The 21,392-nt window shown below is 44.1% G+C and overlaps 1 non-coding gene across 1 annotated transcript; it reads right to left on the bottom strand.

The window, feature by feature from the left end:
* Positions 1-10,116: 10,116 nt before the first annotated feature.
* Positions 10,117-10,189, bottom strand: Trnav-cac (transfer RNA valine (anticodon CAC)). Its single transcript has one exon. It is a non-coding gene; the product is annotated as a tRNA-Val (tRNA).
* Positions 10,190-21,392: the final 11,203 nt, after the last annotated feature.

Here is a 21,392-nt window from a genome sequence, read left to right as displayed (position 1 = left end):
ACTCTTAAATCTAATGTAAATCTTAGCAGAGATTGAATGACCTGGGACATCATTTGTATAAAAGGCACCTATGTAAATCTCACTGTGGGCTGTCTGCTGAGGTTGGAGGGCAGGTCCGGTGCAGGTCCTGGTGTGGCAGCCACATTGTGCCTACCTAGGTGTTGCTCTTTGTCTTCTTGGCTTCCTCCTGCTGCCAGGTAGGGGCCTGCTCTAATTGTATACAGTAGCTGCCCCTCTTGTGTTTTTGTTCGCTATGCCTGGGTGCATGGGGCTCTGTGGCCCTTCCTGCTGGTAGCTCACAGCATGTGGCTTGGAGCTGGGGTGGCATGTCCTTTTGGAGTGCGCACCCTATGGCCCACTCTTGCCTGTTAACATGAACTTATCCCCAGTATCTTCTTGGGCTTGCAGCAGCTGAGCCCTCCTGGGGCCCTGGGGCCCATGCATCAGATACAGCTGTGTGTCTATCAGACCCCTGTCATTTTCATCAATCATCACCTTCCAAGCAGATGGGGAGAACTAAAAGGAGGGGCTGGAGCCAAAGGCTGGGGAAAACACTTGCTCCTTCTCTGTTCAGGGCTCAGCTTTTGAGCGTGGCAGTGGGTGCTTGCCCAGCAGGGCACTTCCCTTTTTGTCTGGCCATGTTTTTTCCCCCTTACAAACATTTGGACCATTGGCTTTGTTCTAGTGAGACCCTCGCTTTGAGTGACCTCTGGTTTTGTGATGAGAGCAGCTGTAAGGAGCCCCATCCTCCTTTTTATCTTTTTGGTCTGTCCATCTTTGAGCCTCTGGGTCTTCATTGATGATAACTGTGGTGGCCACCTTAATCAGCTCTCTGGCACACTTCTCAGTAAAGCCCTCTAGTTTTTGTAATTTTTGGCCAATGTCACTCTGAGTTTTTCCCACAAAGGCTGCATTGATCACCTGTTGCTTGAGCCTCTGCATCTCCTCGCTGACAAACTTGCATTGTGGCTGCTCTGCTTATAGGTACCCCTTCTCTCCCAAGCACCTCTGAGCAGGGAGAGGGACAGCAGCGGTGGTGGCCCAGACACTTAGCTCTGAGTCAGTTGGGCACATCTCTTTTGATCATTGTTGCCAGTTTCATAGGGCAGAGGGGCCTCAGACAGAGGTGGGGCTGAGAGAAATGTTCAGGGCTACTGAGGGTGTGAGAGGGGAGATGCTGGAGCAGGGGGAGGCTTAGCTCTGCTCTGTTTGTCTGCAGATGGGCTCCGGCTTAGGCTAGGGCTTAGGGCTGGCTCCGATTCTTTCTAGCTCTTGGGCACAGACAGTTCATTTTGTTTTCTCTTTCCTGTTTACCATTTATTATTCCCTCCAAAGGACCAGGAGGGACACAGTGGGAAATGGCATGTCGTATTTACAACCTGGGAGGGAAACAGTCAGCACACACAACATTGCTGGGAACCTTCGCTCATATGCATGTGGAGGGAAATTTTGCTCTCTTTTCCCTTCTCTTAGGTTTCCTACAAAGGCTTCTTGATATCTCTTGATCTTTAGACCTTCTTCTTCATTGGGACCCCAGCCTAGGTCTGGATAATGGGCTGCAGGGTTTCTCCATGTAGGGGAGGGAGTATGATTTTTTCCAGCTTATGAGCTCAGTGGTGGAGAAAGGCTGGCACACAAAACTGCCTTGTCTCCCTCAGGTGTTTCCCTCTGGTCAATATGGGCAGGTCCTTTAGTCCCTTGCCGGGGCATCTGGAGAGCCCTCATCTGGGTTGTGGCTCTGGTCTTGGGACAAATCTCCCACTTAGTCCACTCTGACCACTCCCCTCGAGGGGACTTAGGGCCCTCTTAGCCTTGCGGGTCGGTATCATGCCCCGACCTGCAGCTTTCACCTAGATGTTGGTTGGTGAAATTCCGCCGTAGACTGTATGAGGTGCCACGGAACCGCGGATCAGGACTCTGCACTCGCTTCGGCCCTCGGGTTGGGTCAGAACCCTTCCCTTTGTCCGTCTCATTCACACACTTTCACACTCTTTCACACAGACATGGCCAGGACAGAATTTCTATACCACCCAAATTCCAACAATTGCAAACCAAACAAAAAGGGCGTCACGGTTTCCCCTCTGCTCGATGACCCCGATCAGAGACTACTTGGGCGACTCCCCGGGTCTGGGTCGGTTTCAGCTCCAACCACTTTGGAGGGTACTCGGGACCCAACAGAGGGTGATCAAGCCTCTCTTCCACCCGCTTAGGCCTCGAAGGGGAAGTCAGGTGGGCTACAAATCCAAATGGACCTGGATCCTACCTGTTCAGCTGGATGGTGCTCCAAAACCCTAATTCTGGTTCCTGCTGCCTGTGGGTTCCCTTGTGCTCCAAGGTGGCAGCTCCAGGGCACTGGGTGAGTGTCCTCTCCTTCAGGCCAAGATTTGACTGTGTGTGCTAAGGGGAAACACTGTCCCCCACTGCCCGGGGGGAAGCCGGTCCCCAGAGACAAGAGAGACAGCACAGCCATCCTTACCTCCTCCATCCCATCTGGATCACCAAAAATGTTGTAGGGACAGATGAGGCAAGGCACGGAACATAGCAGGAAACAGTTTTGCAGCTGAGAAACTAATGTGACTCCATATTTGAGAAACCAGCCTCTACCTCAGAGCAAAGCCTGTCCAAGGAAGGGGGCATGACCCTTGTCCTTGGAAAGACCCACAGAGCACTCCTAGGCACATACCCACCCTGCTGAGTTGTTTGTCTGTAAATAACAGGAGAGATCTGCGGCGCCAGGTGTCCCTGACTCAGTTAGGCTAGGTGAGGACCCATAGCAACCCCCTAGCAACCTCCAATCAGCATGAGACAGGGAAAATACCTGGGATGCCAGATGACTCCCAAGTAGTTTATGGTGGTTGATAACATGTTGGGAAACCATGTAGTTCAGCACATACACCCCTCGTGGCCTAAACCAATCAGTTCAAACAAATCCCCCTCTTGCACTAACCAATCACCCCTACCCAACTTGTTCCCACCATTGAATGTGCTAATCAATGTTAAGAGTTGTTTGATTTTCCCTCGGTATGGAATGATTTGCTGTGTGATGTTGTGACGCATAGAGTATCCCCCCCAAACCTATAAAATCTCACTGAACAAAGGACCAGGACTCACTCCCTGGGACCGCTGCATCCAGGCTCGAGCTTGCAATAAAGACTCTTGTGTGATTGCATCAGATTCGGCTCCTAGAGGTCTATTGGGGTCCCATGAATCTGGCATAACAGCCAGGTTCAGAGGGCACAGCTTTTGCTGTAATCAATCAATCCCCTGAACCCCAAGTTCAGGGAGTTTCAGAATTTTATATCCAGCATGTAAGGGGAGGGACTCAGAAGTTCACAGTCTGCAGAAGTTCACATAAAGCAGCTTTTTTCTTTCACTGTTCTGGGTAAGTTAATCCTTCAAGGACAACACCTGAGAAGGGGAGAGCTTCTTCTCCCCTTTCTTTCCTCCCCCTGCCAGCTGTTACCATGGAGCCCAATTGGTAACTTCTCTTAAAAATGTAGACATCTCTGTGAAGCCCAGCTCAAGGCCAGAGGCCTTGTTTGTACATTTTCACAAACTACTATACTGAATACATTTTTGAAAAACTAGTAAGAGGGTGTCTAGCACCTGAAGTGCTGATATCTTCCCAGCCAGTGGCCAATTAAGACAGTACAACACAAAAATAGGAAGTTTATCTACATTGAACTCTTTTGCAGAGAGACTCTTTTTGCTGACAATCCTAAAATCAGCCATGGTGAAGATTTCTGGGGAAGCCTAATTAAGACTTTTCTGTGGAGAAAGGGGGTGCCACTACAGGAAGAGGGTGCAGGAGAGTAGGATTGAGGATGGAAACAGAAATGTCATATTGGCCCACTGATGACCTGGAAGCTGCTGGATACTGTTCTTTTGCAGAGAATCTGGGAGACCTGGATACTCTGGCAATCCAAGGGGATGATGAGCAGGAAGGACCCAGCTCATACAATAGTGCCAAAAAATTATCTACATACACAAATAAATCTTAGAAGCAAAATGTTAAGGAACAGGAGCAAGTTCTGTTGACTACATATATGGTACTATTTACCATTTAAATATATTTAAATGTATGAAACAAAGTTGTGTATCGATGAGGAACAGGTACACATATACTAAAAGCACAAAGAACTGCATGAGAACAGAAAGTTCAAATTTGGAACGCTGCAGTGATTAGTGAGTGGAGGACAGTGGGGGATGAGGATCTGAGACCAGCAGGGTAGACACAAATGTATTGCTAAGGTTTTCTTGTTTAAGCTGAACAGGGAATGCCTGGGTGCTATGACCCACACAGCACCAAACAGTCCTCCAAACACAGGCTGTGGGCTGGCTGAGAAAATAAAAGTCCAGAGGTTTGTTTTTTTTTTTTTTTTTTTTTTTTTTTTTTTTAGTTGTAGTTGGGCACAATACCTTTATTTTATTTATTTTTATGTGATGCTGAGGTTGGTACACAGCATCTCACACGTGCTAGGCATTCACTGTACCACTGTCCTAGCCCCCAGAGTATTATTAAGTAATAGGACAAAAGACACAAAAATAGATGAAATAGGGAGGTCTGGTGGGCGACCAGTTCTGGTAGAAACTGGATGTAACAAAGGAAAAAAATCCTGCGTGTTTATTTTTATAGGTAGGAACATCACAAGGTTTCAGTGTGAATAGCAAAAAGGGAAAAACTTACACGGTTGGGACTTATCAGGTTACACCCATCTCTGGGCACCTGAGATTTAAAATCATGGCTAAAAGAACTAGTGAATTCTATGACAAGCATGAAATTTCCCCTAGGAATAGGAGTCATCTTTCGTTGATGACTCATTGAATGAGTCATGCCCCATTTGCAAGGTACCCAGAAGGGTTCCAAGAAGCAGCACCAAATTCCAGGGTTTCACATAGCTCACAGCAATGATTTATAAACTACTTGTGATACATGAGTGATTAATTTATTATTTTTGTGCTCTCTGTACACCTTAATTATTTGATAATGCATTTAAAAATTGATCCCTATGGGACTGTAGCTCAGTGGTAGAGCACTTGCCTCACATGTGTGAGGTACTGGGTTCGATTCTCAGCACCGCATATAATAAAAAAACAAAAGTCCATTGACCACTAAAAAAAAAAAAAAAAAAAAAAATTGATCCCTAATCCTCCCAAATGACTATAGAAGGCTGAGGTTCAATTTTTAAATGCATTGTTCCCCTCTGCCTTGAGTAATTGGCGAGAGCTCTTGTCTTCCCAGGATGTCTGGAAGTGACTGCCTGAGTGCCAGAAATAAGCAGGTCTGCAATACCCTCCTCTCAGGGCAGGGATTTGCATGTGCTTGAGCAGCTATGAGCCTCCCCAGAGACCTGTGGAGTTCTACAAAGACCCATTTAAACCCAGCTCCCTTCCCATGAGTTCAAAGCTCCACATTCTCTTCAGCCTCACAAGATCTGGTTGGGCCTGATTCTTTGGAGAGTCTTTCTGAGCAAGGTTCCATAGACCACTGTCTCCTGAGCCAGGTCCACTTGAATTCTACGGTGCATGGGGGGAGAGAGGGTCTTCTGAGCTGGTTCCAGGGGTCCTAGGAACCCTGGGCCCTGGAGTTGAAAAGAGAGAGGATGGAGAATCATCTGCCAACTGGAATTTTATGAAGGCTGAGGAAGGGCAGGAAGAGGAGCACTTGGAGTCAGGATGGACTGAATGCTCCAGGAAACACCCAAGTGCGACTTAAACCTTTGAAGGTTCAGCTCAAATCAGCCCCCAAGGAAGTCCACTCCTAGTTCCCTTGGGCCCCCTGAGCTGCGGTGAGCACCCTTTTGGATCTTGGGTTCCCAGCCTGATTCACCACCAGGAAGCAACATTAGTCACATCTGCCGGCAAGTTCAGAGGGTGGGGCTTGGTGTAGCCAGATCCTTCATGAGTACCCAGTGAAATAGGACAGAAGAGGCTGGACACCTGAGGAATTTTCAAGAATCAGGTTTATTAATTGCAGGGTCCATAGGAGCTCTTGCCTAAAAATTCTCCCCTGGACCATGAGTAGAGAAATTCTTTGAATTTTATATCCAGGGTGGGGGGTGGGTGGGGGAGCTAGGGGGTTCACATAACAAGTGCTTTTCTTTCCATCCTCTAAATAGAGGTTTCACAAGTAGGTTTGTTTTCCTGCAAAACTGGCAATTAACAAAAAGAGGAAATTACAAGCCTTCTGCAGATTTTTTGCAGATAGCTAATGTGCTATGCAAAAAGCTCTCTGATAAGAAGAGAGACTTTCATGTGACAAATATGATGTGGGTTTCTGCTTAATTATGGTAAGAGTCTTCTGGGTGGGGGTCTCTGGACTGCTTCACCAAAGCACATTTGATAATAGAAAAAAGAGGAACAAATTGAACTGAGTTCAGCACAAGGCTGTGTTGTCAAGTCTGCAGTGGGCGACCCATTCAAAGAACAGCTTCTCTTTCTGGTCACCAAATGCCCCTGACAGAGCATGCTGTTGTGGGCCCAAGTGGCCCCACTTGTGCCCAGGCACGCCTCAGTTGGAGTCCTTAGTAGCAGGCATCACCCTTTAACAAACTGAAGAACCTGCAAAAGAAAGGAGGTGGATCGATATTCTTTAATTATTGGGAAAGTGGGTGCAAAAGAAAGGCTTTATTTTTCTGCTTTCAGGGCTGCCCCATGCCTCCAGCTACTGGCTGGTCTAGATGGAGCACAATATGTTAATGGGAATAATTATATATTATTATTAAGAATGGGGCTGGGGTTGTGGCTCAGAGGTAGAGTGCTCACCTAACATGCATGAGGCCCTGGGTTTGATCCTCAACACCACATAAAGTAAAATAAAGACATTGTGTCCACCTAGAACTAAAAAATAAATATTAAAAAAAAAAAAAAAGAATGACTGACTGCCTGTGTAGCTCACTGGTAGAGCATGTCCGTATGTGTGAGACCTGGGTTCAGTTCCTAGCACCCTGCCATTCCCCTGGTGGGTGGTAGGGGCTGAGAATGACCAGCTATGGTAAAAGAGTGACTAGCTATAAGACATAAGAGAACTCTCGTGGTACATGCCTGTAATCCTGGAGACTCAGGAGGCCGAGGCAGGAGGATTGCAAATTGAAGGCCAGCCTGGGCAACTTAGCAAGATACTGTTTAAAAGCCAAAACATAAAAGGAGCAAAAGATATAAGGGAATTCTCTATGGTGCTGAAGGAGAGAACCCAAGGAAGGGCAAACCTGGAACATGTTCAGATCTCTTTGGGGAAAGTGTTGGAAGTTCCAGTTCTCTAGAAATTCTCTAGTTTAGCCAGGCGGGAGCTGGCATCAAACCGCGGGGCCCAATGTTCCAAGGGCAGGTCAGGGTCAGGTGATTAGTAATTGCAAGTGAAAGGCAGATGATCTCCCTCACAGGATGTGGTTCTCCTGTGGGGAGGACATGGCTTCTTGATGTGTGTGACCCTCCAGGCCACAGGCAACCAAGTACAGACCAGCAAAGGGGCTTTAGTTTCCATGTTTGAGATGCTGCAAGAGATTTCACCAGGATGAAGCTACAGTAGGGTCACAGCAAGATTGTGTTCTGGGCAAGTTCCATAGCCAGTCCTCATACCCACATAGCCCTTTCTCTCGTGCCAGAAATTGCAAGAAACTTCTACCTTCTGCAGTGCCCCTTCAGACCTCCCTCCTGGGAAGGCTTAGTATTGCAGTCACTTCAAAGGAGGAAAAAAAAAAAAGGCTTAAAAGAATTCTTTTGGTTCTCAGAGAGCCTGTATTGAATGAAGGGTGTATTTGGAGATGTGACTCCATAAATGGAGTCACACACTGAGATTCCGTTAGTCCGTTTTCTGTCACTATACCTGAGACAGTCAACTTATAAAGAGAGAAGGTAATATTTTGACTCATGGTTTTGGAGGGTCCAGTTCATGATCAGGTAGATCCATTGCTTTTAGACCTTGGTGGGGTGCTGGGTGGCAGTGATGGGGGAGCACATGGTGGAGTTAACTGCTCACCCTATGGCCAGGAAGCAAAGAGAGAAAGAAGAAGGGGTGGAAGTCCTGTTATTCCCTTTGAGGATATGATCCCAATGACCTGAAGACCTCCCCCTAGGCCTTACCTCTTTAGGGTTGTACCAATTCTGGGGACCAAGTTTTTAGCCCATGAGCCTTTGGGGGGTATTCACTATCCAAGCCACAGGAGGTTCCTTCATGTCTGGGACCTTGGGTGCCATGGGAATGCTTCGTTGGCCTTTTGGAATATAACCTCTGGTTGTAACTGAGGAGTAGGGCTTCTGGTTAAAAACCTGTGTGTGACCTTTGATCCCTGATCATGGCCAACGGCAGGCTTTCCCTGGGGGACCTCAAGGGCGTTCTGCCCTCTGCATACACACTTGTCCCACTGCACTGAAGGAGCTGTGGTCAGGACTCAGGTGCCCACTCGGTCGGCCAGGCTCTCTACACAAGAGCATCATTCCTTGGTCTCTTCCTCTTTATTGAGGAGAGGAGGAAGAAACTTTGGGGACACGTTGTTCCCTTCTCTGACTTACTACCCAGGACTTTTTCACTCTTGAGTTTTCCTTCCTATACTCTGCATCCCTGGGTTCATAAAACTACTGGAGCCTTTGGTTAGGGCTCCTTTCCCAATGAGACACCCCAGGACCATCTTGATCTATCTACCTGACCCTTGATCATGTACGATTCCTTTAAGGACAAGGAAGAAGTAGGAGTTAAAGCTTTCTCTGGTTTTAGCCACTTGTTTACACGGTTGGAGCAACGGATTATGGGCTTCCCTCTCCTGTTTGTGGTTTGCTGCTTGAAATCAGGAACTCGGACACCTAGCAGCTCCCGTCTCTCCCAGCTCAGCTGAGTTTCTCACCCTCACATTCGTGGTCCACCCTAGTCCTCTGAACACTCTGGCTTTGGGGTAGGACCTCGTGACATGAAACGTGGCTGTGAAGAGGGCCAAGGGAAGCCTGTTTTTTTCCCTCCCTTTGTACTGAATGTTTAGTTTGGAGAGGTGTGTTGTCAGCTTTTTTTTTTTTTTTATTCCTGTGATCAAAATACCTGACAAGAGCCACTCAGAGGAGGAAAAGTTTATTTTGGCACACATTTTCACACTTGTCCCTGGGGCTGACTTTGGGCCCCAGGTGAGGCAGAACATCATGGAGGAAAGGTGTGGCAGAGGGAAGGGGCTTGGTTCATGGTGACTCTGAAGCAGAGGCTGAGAGGGGAAGGCTCTGCTGGGAAGATGAATCCTTCTAGGGCAGGCCTCTAGTGACACACCCCACAGCCATGTTCCACTTGCCTGCAGTTATTACCCAGTCAGTCCATCAAACCAGGGTGGACTGATTCGGTCACAGCTTCCGTGATTTAATCATTTCACTTCCAAACATTCCCGCATGAACACGGGAGCATACAGGGGACACCTCCTATCCAAATCATAACAATAGGTGAAGAAATTTTACCAGGCTCGGTTCCTGTTGTTATGTACAAATTTTCCATTCTAAATCTTTCTGGTGTGTGGTCTGCCCTTCACATCCACAATTCATTTTGTTTCGAGGACTTTTTCATGGAAAAATAATTTTTCATATCCACGGGAGCTTCTCTTTTTCAGAGACACCAATTGACCTTATTTTGGATCATCCTTATCTTTATTCCCCACGTATCACTTCTTGCAGGTTACATGAATATCTTTTTTTTTTTTTTAAATCTTTGCATTCATTTTGATGTTTTCAAGTCATTCCTTCACGTTTTTAATTCTATTTTTATTCTACACTTGTTCATCCTATTTCTTGGTCATTTATCAGGACTACAGTGGAGTTCTTTTTCTTCTCTCTCTCTCTCTCTCTCTGGGATTGAACTCAGAGGTGCTTAACCACTGAGCCATGTCCCCAGCCATTTTTATTTTTTATTTTTGACATGGGGGTCTCACTAAGTTGCTTAAGGCCTTGCTAAATTGCTGAGGCTGGCCTTGAACTTGCAATCTTCCTGCCTCAGCTTCCTGAGTTGCTGAGATTACAGGTATGTACCACCATGCCTGACTCTAATGGAGTTCTTTGGATGTCAATTATATCCATTCATCTCCTTTTCTGTTCTTCCTGTCACTTGATCCCTTGTCATATTCTCTCTTTTTTTTAACTTTATTTATTTTTTGGCAATGCTGGGGATTGAACTCAGGGCTTTGTGCATGTGAGGCAGACACTCTACCAACTGAGCTACATCCCCAGCCCTCATTTATTTATTTATACTTACTGGGAATGGAACCAGGGCCTGGCACGTGCTAGACAAGTACTCTATATCACTGAACTATATCCACAGTCCTTTTTAAAATTAAATTAAGTTTGTTTGTTTATTTATTTATTTATTGGTACTGCAAATCGAACCCAAGGGCACTTTGCCATTGAGCTACATCCCCAATCCTTTTTATTTTTTATTTTGAGACATTAACTTCCTAAATTGCTGAAGTTATTGCTAAAAATGCTGAGGCTCATTTTGAACTTGTGATCCTCTTGCCTCAGCCTCAGTACGTCACGGAGCACAGCCCTTTTTATTTTGAGACACAGTCTCCCTAAGTTGCTGAGGCTGGCTTTGAACTTCTGATCCTCCTGCCTTAGCCTCCTGAGTCAGAGGTATGGGGTCAAAGGTATGGGCCACTGTGCCTGGCTTTTTTCTAGTCAGAGCACTTTTGGGGGATTTTCTGCTCTTCATTGGTTTTTCTTCCAGAAGAAGTAGGTTTTGTGTTGGTTTTGTCTGTTTGAATTTTGAGGTTTGGGCCTAATCATACACAGGCCCCGGGACTGTGTGGCTGAGCCATTTCTCTTTATCTTGCTCTAAGTTACTTTGGGCAACTTTCCAATTCATCTCTCCTGGGGCCTCCTGCCACATCCCCTTTCCTTCCACGTGAGGGAGAGATTCTTTCAGCATCTTGAGCCCTGAGAGGGACGGCTGTAATCCTGCTTCCTCATGGAACCTCAAACTTCTGTGCCTCCCTCGTAAAGGAAGTCTTCCTCTCTCTCCCCCACTTCTCCCATTTATGCCCCTGAAATCCTGGGTTACTTAGCCGTTCGTCACTGTAACAAATACCTAAGATAATAAACTTATAAAGAGAAAAGGTTTTTTGGCTCCCGGTTCTAGAGGTTTCAGTTCAAGGCCCAGTGGTTTCCATCTGTGGTGTGGTATCATGGCAGAGAGTGTGGGGTAGAGCAAAACCTCTTACCCCATGACCAGGAAACTAAAGAGAGGAAGAGGAAGGGGCTGGGGTCCCAATAAGCATGCCTCCAGGGAGAAATAAAGAATGTCCACGTGCTTGTGCCCTTTTCAATGCTTTATTCACTCAAATCACCCAATACAATTTCACTCTATAGGTTCTTCATCAAGAAAATGACAATCCTTAATGCTAGGCACTGCCATACACATCATCAATCCACAGCAAATAATTCTAAGTTAATTCTAAGCACTGCAAACACTCTTCATCATGACGGGCTCATGACAGACATTCCCTCTGCAGGTGAAGCTCAAGTGTCAATCTCAGGTCCCAAGCCTTGGGTTCTAAGGCCAGCAGATGCACATTCACTCAGACCAATGGAGGCTCCTCCTGGGGTGGAGCTGACGGCCAGTCGAGGAGAAACGTCACCGTTCTCACTAGGGTCAAGATGTGACTCTAGAGTTTGAGCGTGGTGAGGATCAGGCAGAGGATCAGGCAGAGGGTGAGAAGAGCTGAAATGTCAATCCAGGTCCTCAGCAGACTCTCCGGCACGTGGCCATCAGTGTCGGTTGGCTGAAGTTCTGTTCATTGGCTCTATCATTCATGCTTCATCTTGGATCTTCTACTCACCCTTTCAATCCCTATCAGCCATTTCTGGGTTTCTCAGTGATGTCTTTAATTCTGGGGTCAGGACATCTGGTCTGGTGGTTTCCACCCTGCTCCGTCACCTCTGCCTTTATCAGGATGCAGGCAAGTGGCAGTGACTTCACTCTGAGTTTTATCCGGGTTGTGGAAAATGACTTATTTTTTTTTCAGGCTAAGCCTGATGACAATATCGGAGGGCTCCATAGGCATGCCTGTTGGGGACTGCAGTTTTATTTTAAAATGGAGTTACTTAGGCTAAGGCCCTTCTTAAGAGTGTCGGAGTGTCGAGAAGAAAACATAGCCCAAATCGTGTTCAGTTAGGGGAGATTTCAGGTTTTAGCGATCACATGAAGCAGCAGTTGCAGGGATGGCAGAGATGGGCCAGGACCCTGCTGGAGCAACTGGCCAGGTGAGGAACCCTTAGGAGATGGAGGGAGAGTGAGTTTTATCTGGGCTTCAATAGATCTGAGGACTGTCCAGGGGGTGCCTCCTAGGAAGCTCTACAGCAGATTTGTGGGGGTGTCAGTGGCTGTCAGGACAGTGGAGGTGGTTCCTGAGCTGTTACCCATGTCCCCAACAGCCCACACCCCCAAAATAGCAGGCTTGGGTACAAGTGGCCTCTTCTGCTTTTCCTCAGGACACTTACCTGGGCAGCACTTGGGACCCTAGGTCTGGGACAGGGTAGGGCTCTTCTAGCAGGCTCTCTCAGCCCTGGAAGAATCTGATTCTCCATATTTAATCTTTTTCTTTATTTTTTTCCTTGATTAATATTTTTGTCAATCCTTTCAAAAAAACTGATTTTTTGTTTCAATTATTTTTTTTCTTTTTTTTTGGAGGGGGTGTGTGTGCTAGGGATTGAACTCAGGGACACTCAACCATGGAGCCACATCCCCCACCTCTATTTTGTATTTTATTTTATTTTATTTTATTTTATTTTTTTAAGAAAGAGTGAGAGAGGAGAGAGAGAGAGAGAGAGGGAGAGAAAGAGAATTTTTAATATTTATTTTTTTTAGTTCTCGGCGGACACACAACATCTTTGTTGGTACGTGGTGCTGAGGATCGAACCCGGGTCGCACGCATGCCAGGCGAGCGCACTACCGCTTGAGCCACATCCCCAGCCCCAGTATTTTATTTTTTAATATTTATTTTTTTAAATTGTAGTTGGACACAATACCTTTGTCGTATTTACTTATTTTTTTTTTTTTATGTGGTGCTGAGGATCGAACCCAGGGCCTCACACATTCTAGGCAAGTGCTCTATCGCTGAGCCACAACCCCAGCCCCTATTTTGTATTTTATTTAGAGACAGGATTTCACTGAGTTGCTTAGCACCTCTCTTTTGCTGAGACCACTGACTCTGAACTCCTGATCCTCCTACCTCAGCCTCCAGAGCCACTGGGATTACAGGCGTGTGCTACCGTGCCCTGCTCAATTATTTTCTACTCTCGACTTCTTAATTTCTGGCCTACTCTTTACTCTTTCTTTTATTTGTCTTGCTTTTTTTTTTTTTTTTTTTTGCTTGCTCTTTTCCTAGTGGAAAACAATCAAATCAAACTATTGATTTGATTGTTTTCTTTTTTCCTAATATAGGCATTCACAGATATGAATTGCCCTCTAACTACCACTTTAACTGCATCCAATCATTTTGGGCTTCTTCTATCTTCATTTTTATTTACCTCCAAGTCTTGTATGATTTCTCTTTTAATTTCTTCTATGATATATTGATTATCTAGGACTGTGTTATTTAATTTCCATGTATTTGTGAGTTTCCTAAATGTTTTCCTGCCATTGATTTTTTATTTTTTTTAAAGAGAGAGAGAGAGAGAGAATTTTTAAATATTTATTTATTTATTTATTTAAAGAGAGAGAGAGAGAGAGAGAGAGAGAGAGAGAGAGAGAGAGAATTTTTTAATATTTTATTTCTTAGTTTTCGGCGGATACAACATCTTTGTTTGTATGTGGTGCTGAGGATCGAACCCGGGCTGCACGCACGCCAGACGGGCGCGCTACCACTTGAGCCACATCCCCAGCCCCTTAATATTTATTTTTCAGTTTTTGGTAGACACATCTTTATTTTTATGTGGTGCTGAGGATGGAACCCAGCACCCGGCACATGCCAGATGAGCGCGCTACCGCTTGAGCCACATCCCCAGACCCGCCATTGATTTTTTATTTCATTTCATTGTGATTGGAGAACACATTTTGTATTATTTTTGTCTTTTTAGTTTGTTAAGGTTTTATGGACAGAGTGGTGCATGCCCATAATTCCATCTACTCTGGAGGCTGAGATACAAGGATCATAAGTCTAAGACTAGTCTCAGCAATTTAGCAAGACACTGTCTCAGAATTAAAAAAAAAAAAAAAAAAAAACCAAATTGCAAGGTAGTGGTGGTGGTGAGGGGAAGCTCAATGATATGGTACCCCTGAATTTTTTTGGTAAAGATTTGTTTTATGGACTAGCATATTATCTATTGTAGAAAATGTTCCATGTGCCCTTGAGAAGAATTCTGCTATTGTTGGATGTTCCATAGAGTCTGTTAGATCTAATTGGTTTACAGTGTTAAGTCTTCTATCTCTTAATTGATTTTTGATATAATTGTCCTAACCATGTTGTAAATGAGTTACTGATGTCTCCAACTCTTTTTTGTGAATTGTCTTATTTCTTCCTTCATTCTTTTCAGTTTTACTTCATGAATATTCGTGCTCTGCTCTTAGGTGGATAGCTATTTAAAATTGTACGTATTCATAATAGATTGGCCCTTTAATCATTATAAACTACCCCTCCTTATCATGAGCAACATTTTTTGTTGTTGTTGAATATCTATTTTGTGTGATATCACTATAGCCAGTCCAGTTATCTTGTGGTGCTGTAATATTCCATTTATTTGTATCCTTGAATCTAACGTGTATCTCACATAGAGAACAGTTTGATCTTTTTAAAAATTCCAGTCTGAGCCAGGCACAGTGGCACATGACTAGTCATCCCAGTGGCTTAGGAAGCTGAGGCAAGAGGATCTAAAGTTCAAAGCCAGCTTCAGCAACTTATCAAGGCACTAAGCAACTTAGTGAGACTCTTGTCTCTGAATAAAATACAAAAAAGGATTTGGGATGTGACTCAGTGGTTAAGTACCCCTGAGTCACTGAGTTCAATCCCTGGTACAAAAAAAAAAAATCTAGTCTGAACAGTTACTGCCTTTTGAATATATTACTTAATCCATTAACATTTAATGTTATTATTGATGTAGTTAGCACTTTACTTCCTGCTTTCAATGTCTCATGTGCTTTTTGTTTTTCAATTCAACAATGGCTTTGTTTTGCATTAAGTGAATATTTTTTTTTCTTTTCTTTTTTTTAAATTCTATAACATTTATTAAGATCAATTTTTTCTATTTTGTGCAGCAATTAAAAAGTATAGTGTTTTTCTTTAATTTTTTTAATTGATTTTTTTTAAAAAATGGCAGTGGAATGCATTACAATTCTTACTACACATATACAGCACAATTTTTCATATATATAAAGTATATTGACACCAATTCGTGTCTTCATACATGTACTTTGGATAATGATGTCCATCACATTCCACCATCCTTGCTGAACCTGTGCCCCCTCCCTTTCCTTCCCACCCCTCTGCCCTATCTAGAGTTCATCTATTCCTCCCATTCTCCCACTCCTTACCCCACTATGAATCAGCCTCCTTATATCAGAGAAAATATTTGGTATTTGGAATTGGCTAACTTCTTCTTTTTTTAAAAAAAAATATTTTTGACTTAAATCCACAGTTTATATATATATATATATATATATATATAGTTTGTTTATTTGTTTGTTTGTTTGTTTTTAGGTGTAGATGGACACAACACAATGCCTTTATTTTTATGTGGTGCTGAGGATTGAACCCAGGTCCCGCCAGCGCTAGGCGATCGCTCTACTGCTGAGCCACAATCCCAGCCTGGCTAACTTCTTAAGTGAATATTTTTCAATGTAGCATTTTGATTCTGTTAGTTTTTTTTTTTTAATTACTTTTTCTTTTTTTAAACTCCTGCTCTGGTTGCTTTTATTTTTTTATTTTATTTTTATTTATTTATTTATTTTTTTTTAGAGAGAGTGAGAGAGGGGGACAGAGAGAGAGAGACAATTTTAACATTTATTTATTTTTTCTTAGTTCTCGGCGGACACAACATCTTTGTTGGTATGTGGTGCTGCTGAGGATCGAACCTGGGTCTCACGCATGCCAGGCGAGCGTGCTACCGCTTGAGCCACATCCCAGCCCCTCTCTGGTTGCTTTTATATCTTATCTGAAACACCTCTTTTTTAATGTTAGTTTTTTTAAAAAATAACTTTTATTTATTATTATTATTATTATTATTATTATTATTATTATTTTAATGTGGTACTGAGGGTTGAACTCAGTACCTCACATATACTAAACAAGCACTCTACTACTGAGCCACAACCCCAGCCCTTGAAACAGCTTAGCCCAACTCCAGTGACACAAAGAAATCACTCTTCTATGTAGCTATGTCCCTTCTACTTCTTTTTGTGGTATTATGGCATGCATTGTTCTGTCTACAGATAGATAGAAACCAACAAGTATATTGTTACAAACCTAACAAGATGTTGTGATAATTGTTATTTCCCCTCCGCATTCATTTTCTTAGTCCTATTTACTTTCTCCTATTTCCTTTGTGCCGTTATTGGCAAATGTATTAAGTTTTATCTGTTAAAGGCCCAACCATATGAGTGTGTATGAATATAAATAAGTATGATATATAATAAGATATGTATTTAATTTTACATATTTGCTGTGTGAATCAGTAGAAGAAGGAAGAAAAATGTACACTTCCATTGCATTTTATAATTGCATAATTTCCTTTACCAGTGTTCTTTGTTTCTTCTTAACTTTTTGATGTGAATTCACCCTGGCATTTAAGATCACTTGCTTTGAGCCTGAAGGGCTTCCTTCGGTATTTCCTGTGGAGTCAGTCTGAAAGCAGCAGATTCTCTCACTTTTTGTTTGTCTATAAATGTCTTTATTTCATCTTCTTTCCCAAGGGACAGCTTTATCGGACCTAGGCTTCTTGATGTCCCCCCATCTTCCACAGCCATTTGCCACCCACCAGATTAGCACTTGAAATACGTCATCCCACGGCATTCGCCTTCAGCGTTTCTGTGAAGTCAAATGTTTGTCTTACTCAGGTTCCTTGGTTAGTAAGAAGCCTTTTTTTTTTTTCCTCTTGTTACTTTCAATTTTTTCTTTGCACATTTTGATTGTCATGTCTGTTGGTGCTTGCTTCCTGTGTATCTTATTTGGAGTTTGTTGATCTTCCTGGATGTGTAAGTCATAGTTTTTCCAACAGTTTTCTGCCATCATTTCTTTGAATTTCCCTCTCTTCCTCCGTCTAGGAGTTCTATTAGAGATCCTATGTTGTGTTTTGGTGTCCCATACTGCTCTGAAGCTCTTTTTATTTTTGATCATGTTTTTCTGTTCTTTCTTTCTTCCTTCCTTCTTTGCTCTTTTTTTTTTCCCCTTTCTTTCTTGCAAGGTCTTGCTAGGGGTCTTGAATCCTTGGGATCAAGGAATCCTCCTGCCTCAGCCTTCCCCTCCATGCTGGGACTATAGATGTGTGCACCTGGCTCATCAATCTACCTTCATACTAATTATTTTTTCTCCTGCCTGACAAATTTACTTTCCAACCCTTATAGGGAAAGAAAAAAAATATATATATATATAAATATATATATATATTTTGTACTGGGGATTGAACCCAGGGATGCTCCATTGAACTACTCTATCTTTATCTTTTATTTTGAGGTAAGTTCTTGCTAAGTTGCTGAGTCGTTTGGCCTTGAATTTGTGTTTCTTCTACCTTTGTCCCCCTACTTCCTAAATTGCTGGGATTATAGGCGTGTGCCAACACGCTTGGCCCTCCTGGTGAATTTTTAAATTTTAGTTGTTGCACATCTCAACGGCTTAGCTTTCATATATGTCTCTCTCTCTCTCTTTTTTTTTTTTTACAATTTCTGTATTTTTGTGGCTATTTGCTATTCGGTACAACATTGTCATTGTAAATTCCTTTACTTATTTATTCACAGGTTTAATTCTGAGATCATGCATACGATGGCTACTTGCTTGTATTTTATTTTGTTGAGACAAGATCTCACTATGTTTCCCAGGTTGGCTTTGAACTTGAGATTCTCAGCCTCCTGAGTAGCTGGATGATAGTCCCATGCCACTGTACCTGGACAATGGGCTACTAAAGTCTTTTCCTGCTAAATCTTTTTTTTTTTTAATTGGTTGTTCACAACATTACAAAGCTCTTGACATATCATATTTCATACATTAGATTGAAGTGGGTCATGAACTCCGAATTTTACCCCAAATGCAGATTGCAGAATCACGTCAGTTACACATCCACAATATTTAGTCTCTCTCAAAGGCAGTTTCTATTACCTTCTCCCCACCCCGACCCCCAGGATATAGGTCATGTTTTCCTGTTTTTTTTTCTTTTCTTTTTTTGGGATAATATTGGAAACCAGACATTTTTTAGATAATATACTATAGCAATTCTAATTCTGGGCCTGAGTCTCCCCACTCTAGGGCTGGCTATTATTATTTTCTTGTTTGTTTCTTTAGTGACTGGCTGGATCATTTTAGTGAGTCTATCTCATCCCCATAGTGTTGAGCTTCTCAGGCTGTTCCTCAGACAGGCACAGCTTTGGGTCTGTCCAGTCATGCATACAGCAGTGATGTTGGTAAGGCTCTCTTTGTTCCCTGACCACACCCAACAGTTAAGCTCCACTAATTGCTAACCGATTGCTATCATTTTCTAGAACACGTTACTCTTCAAACAAATCCAATCAAGTCTGCCTTCTTTGAAGAAATGATGTGTGAGGGCCATATTTGATTTCTTCTTTTTTCAATATTTGTTTTTTTAGGTGTAGATGGACACAACACAATGCCTTTATTTTTATGTGGTGCTGAGGATGGAACCCGGGTCCTGCCTGTGCTAGGCGAGTGCTCCACTGCTGAGCCACAATCCAGGCATCCTTTTTTTTTTTTCTTTTTGCAGAACTGGAGACTGAATCTAGGGGTGCTCTACCATGGAGCTACATAGTAAGCCCTTTTTATTTGGAGATGAGTCTTGATCAATTGTCAGGATGGCCTTCGACTTCTGATCCTCCCGTTTCGGCTTCCCAAGTAGCTGGGCTTACAGGTGTGCACCACCGTGCCCAGTTACATCAATAATTTTGACACAATAAATTTTGGCTGCATGAGTCAGTAACAAGGATGGCATCTGTCCGAGTTTAGACGGGAAGTTTTCGGGCAGATTTCTTTTCAGAAATATTTTTTGTCCAAGTTTACAGTGGCCTTTGTGGAAGGTCATGGTGCCAACTGAGTCTTTGAGATCTTTCTTACCATCAGGCATGAGATCACCTTCTTCATAGCTCCCTGGCTGGCTGGCTTGCTTTCCTTTCTTTTTCTTTCTTTCTTTTTTTTTTTTTTTAATTTTTAATTTATATGTGGTGCTGAGAATGGAACCCTCCCCCTCCCCCTCCCCTCCCCTCCCCCCTCCCCTCCCCCTCCCCTCCCCTCCCCCCTCCCCTCCCCCTCCTCCCCCCTCCCCTCCCCTCCTCTCCCCTCCCCCTCCCCCTCCCTCTTCCTCTCCCTCTCCCCCTCCCCTCCCCTCCCCCTCCCCTCCCCCTCCTCTCCCCTCCCCCTCCCCCTCCCTCTTCCTCTCCCTCTCCCCCTCCCCTCCCCCTCCCCTCCCCCTCCTCTCCCCTCCCCTCCCCCTCCCTCTTCCTCTCCCCCTCCCCTCCCCCGTCCCCTCCCCCTCCTCTCCCCTCCCCCTCCCTCTTCCTCTCCCTCTCCCCCTCCCCTCCCCCTCCCCTCCCCAGTCCCCTCCCCCTCCTCTCCCCCTCCCCCTCCCCTTCCCCCTCCCCCTCCCCCTCCCTCTCCCTCTCCCCCCTTTCTGACAATGTTCACAGGCTCCAGAACCTGCACATGCACTGGGTGAGGCTTTCTGGCTGAGGAACCTCCTTCTCAGCAGCAAGATACAGATGATCAGGGCTACACTTCTCACAGCATCCTGTCCCCTAGGCAGATTCCCCCATCCCTCTGGGAACCTTTGCAAGAAGGCTCTTCCACCTTAGTCTTGACTCATTCAGGACTTAGCTTTAGCAACAAGTAGCTGAGGGCAGGATGGGAAGAATTCCCATCCTGTTCTTCCTGGAAAGAAAATGCTCCTACTGGAAATGATTTTCTTGGTCCCCAGGGGACAGTGGGCCCATGTTCTTGGCTGCTGCTTCCTGGGTAAAGTCTGGGCTGCCCTGAGCTGGGTGGAGGGATATTGGTTCACAGATGCCAGTTTTGTTTTTTTGCCACAATAGGGATGAACCCAGGGCTGAATGAGTGCTCTGCCACGGAGGTACTCCCCCAGCCCTTTTGATTTTGTTTTGAGACAGGTTCTTGCTACGTTTCCCAGTCTGGCCTTGAACTTGCCATCTTCCTGCCTTGGCCTCCTCATTGGGAGCAGCTGAGATGACAGGCCTGCAGCACAGTGACTGGCATAGCTGTCCTATGTCCCTGACTGGCAATGGTTTGACTTACAATTTTTCAACTTTACAACGAAGTGAAAGCAACATGCATTTAGTAGAAACCACACTTTGAATTTGAATCTTTTTCTGGACTAGCTAAACGCTGAATGACACACCCTCTGTTTTCTGAGCAGTGAGCCACAGCGCCCACATATCAGCCTTGTGATCATGATCATGAGGTTCAACAACCAACGCTCTACAGAGTGCTGTATGGCCACTCTCTTTTGGATACAGATATTCAATAACCATGAGATACATTTGACACTTTATTATAAAAGATAGATTTGACACTTTATTATAAAATTGGATTTGTGCTACTTGATTTTTTTTCCAATTTTGAGACAGGGTCTTTCTGAGGCTAAAGTCAGCTTCTGCATGTGTAAGTTCAGCAAGGCTTAGCTTTAAGATTTTTTGGTAGCTTAGTGGATTAAGTGTTGTTTTTTTTAAAATTCTTGTTGTTTACACATGACAGTAGAATGTATTTTGACATATTTGACATACATGGAGTATGGCCTCTCATTCTTCTTCTTGCACATAAATGTAGTTTTGACTTACAATATTTTCAACTTACAAATGGGTCTATTTGTACATGACCCCATGGTAAATTGTGGAACATCTATAGCTATCTCTTTGTTTTCTATTCACAATCAAGATCATTTCCTGAGGCTTTCAATGGTTGTGTTTACACCAGTTTCAGTGGGGAACTGGTTGCGGAGACCTTCACGCCATCCTGCCAGAAGTTGACCTCTAAAGACAGAGATTTAGTCTTCCTCCCCTGCCCTGCCTTTCTTTCTTTCTTTTCTTTCTTGGTGCTGAGGGTTGAGCCCAGGGGTGCTCTACCACTGATGTACATACCCAGCCCTTTCTATTTTTTTTTTTTCCAATATTGAGACAGGGTCTTTCTGAGTTGATGAGGCTGGCCTCCAACTTATTATCTCCTGCTTCAGCCTCCTTAGTATCTGGGACCACAGGGATATGTCACTGA

This window comes from Ictidomys tridecemlineatus, chromosome 3, assembly GCF_052094955.1.
Source record: "Ictidomys tridecemlineatus isolate mIctTri1 chromosome 3, mIctTri1.hap1, whole genome shotgun sequence".
Taxonomy (NCBI): Eukaryota; Metazoa; Chordata; class Mammalia; order Rodentia; family Sciuridae; genus Ictidomys; species Ictidomys tridecemlineatus.
Note: the sequence above shows the minus strand (reverse complement) of the source record. Positions and strands in the feature narration are given on the sequence as shown.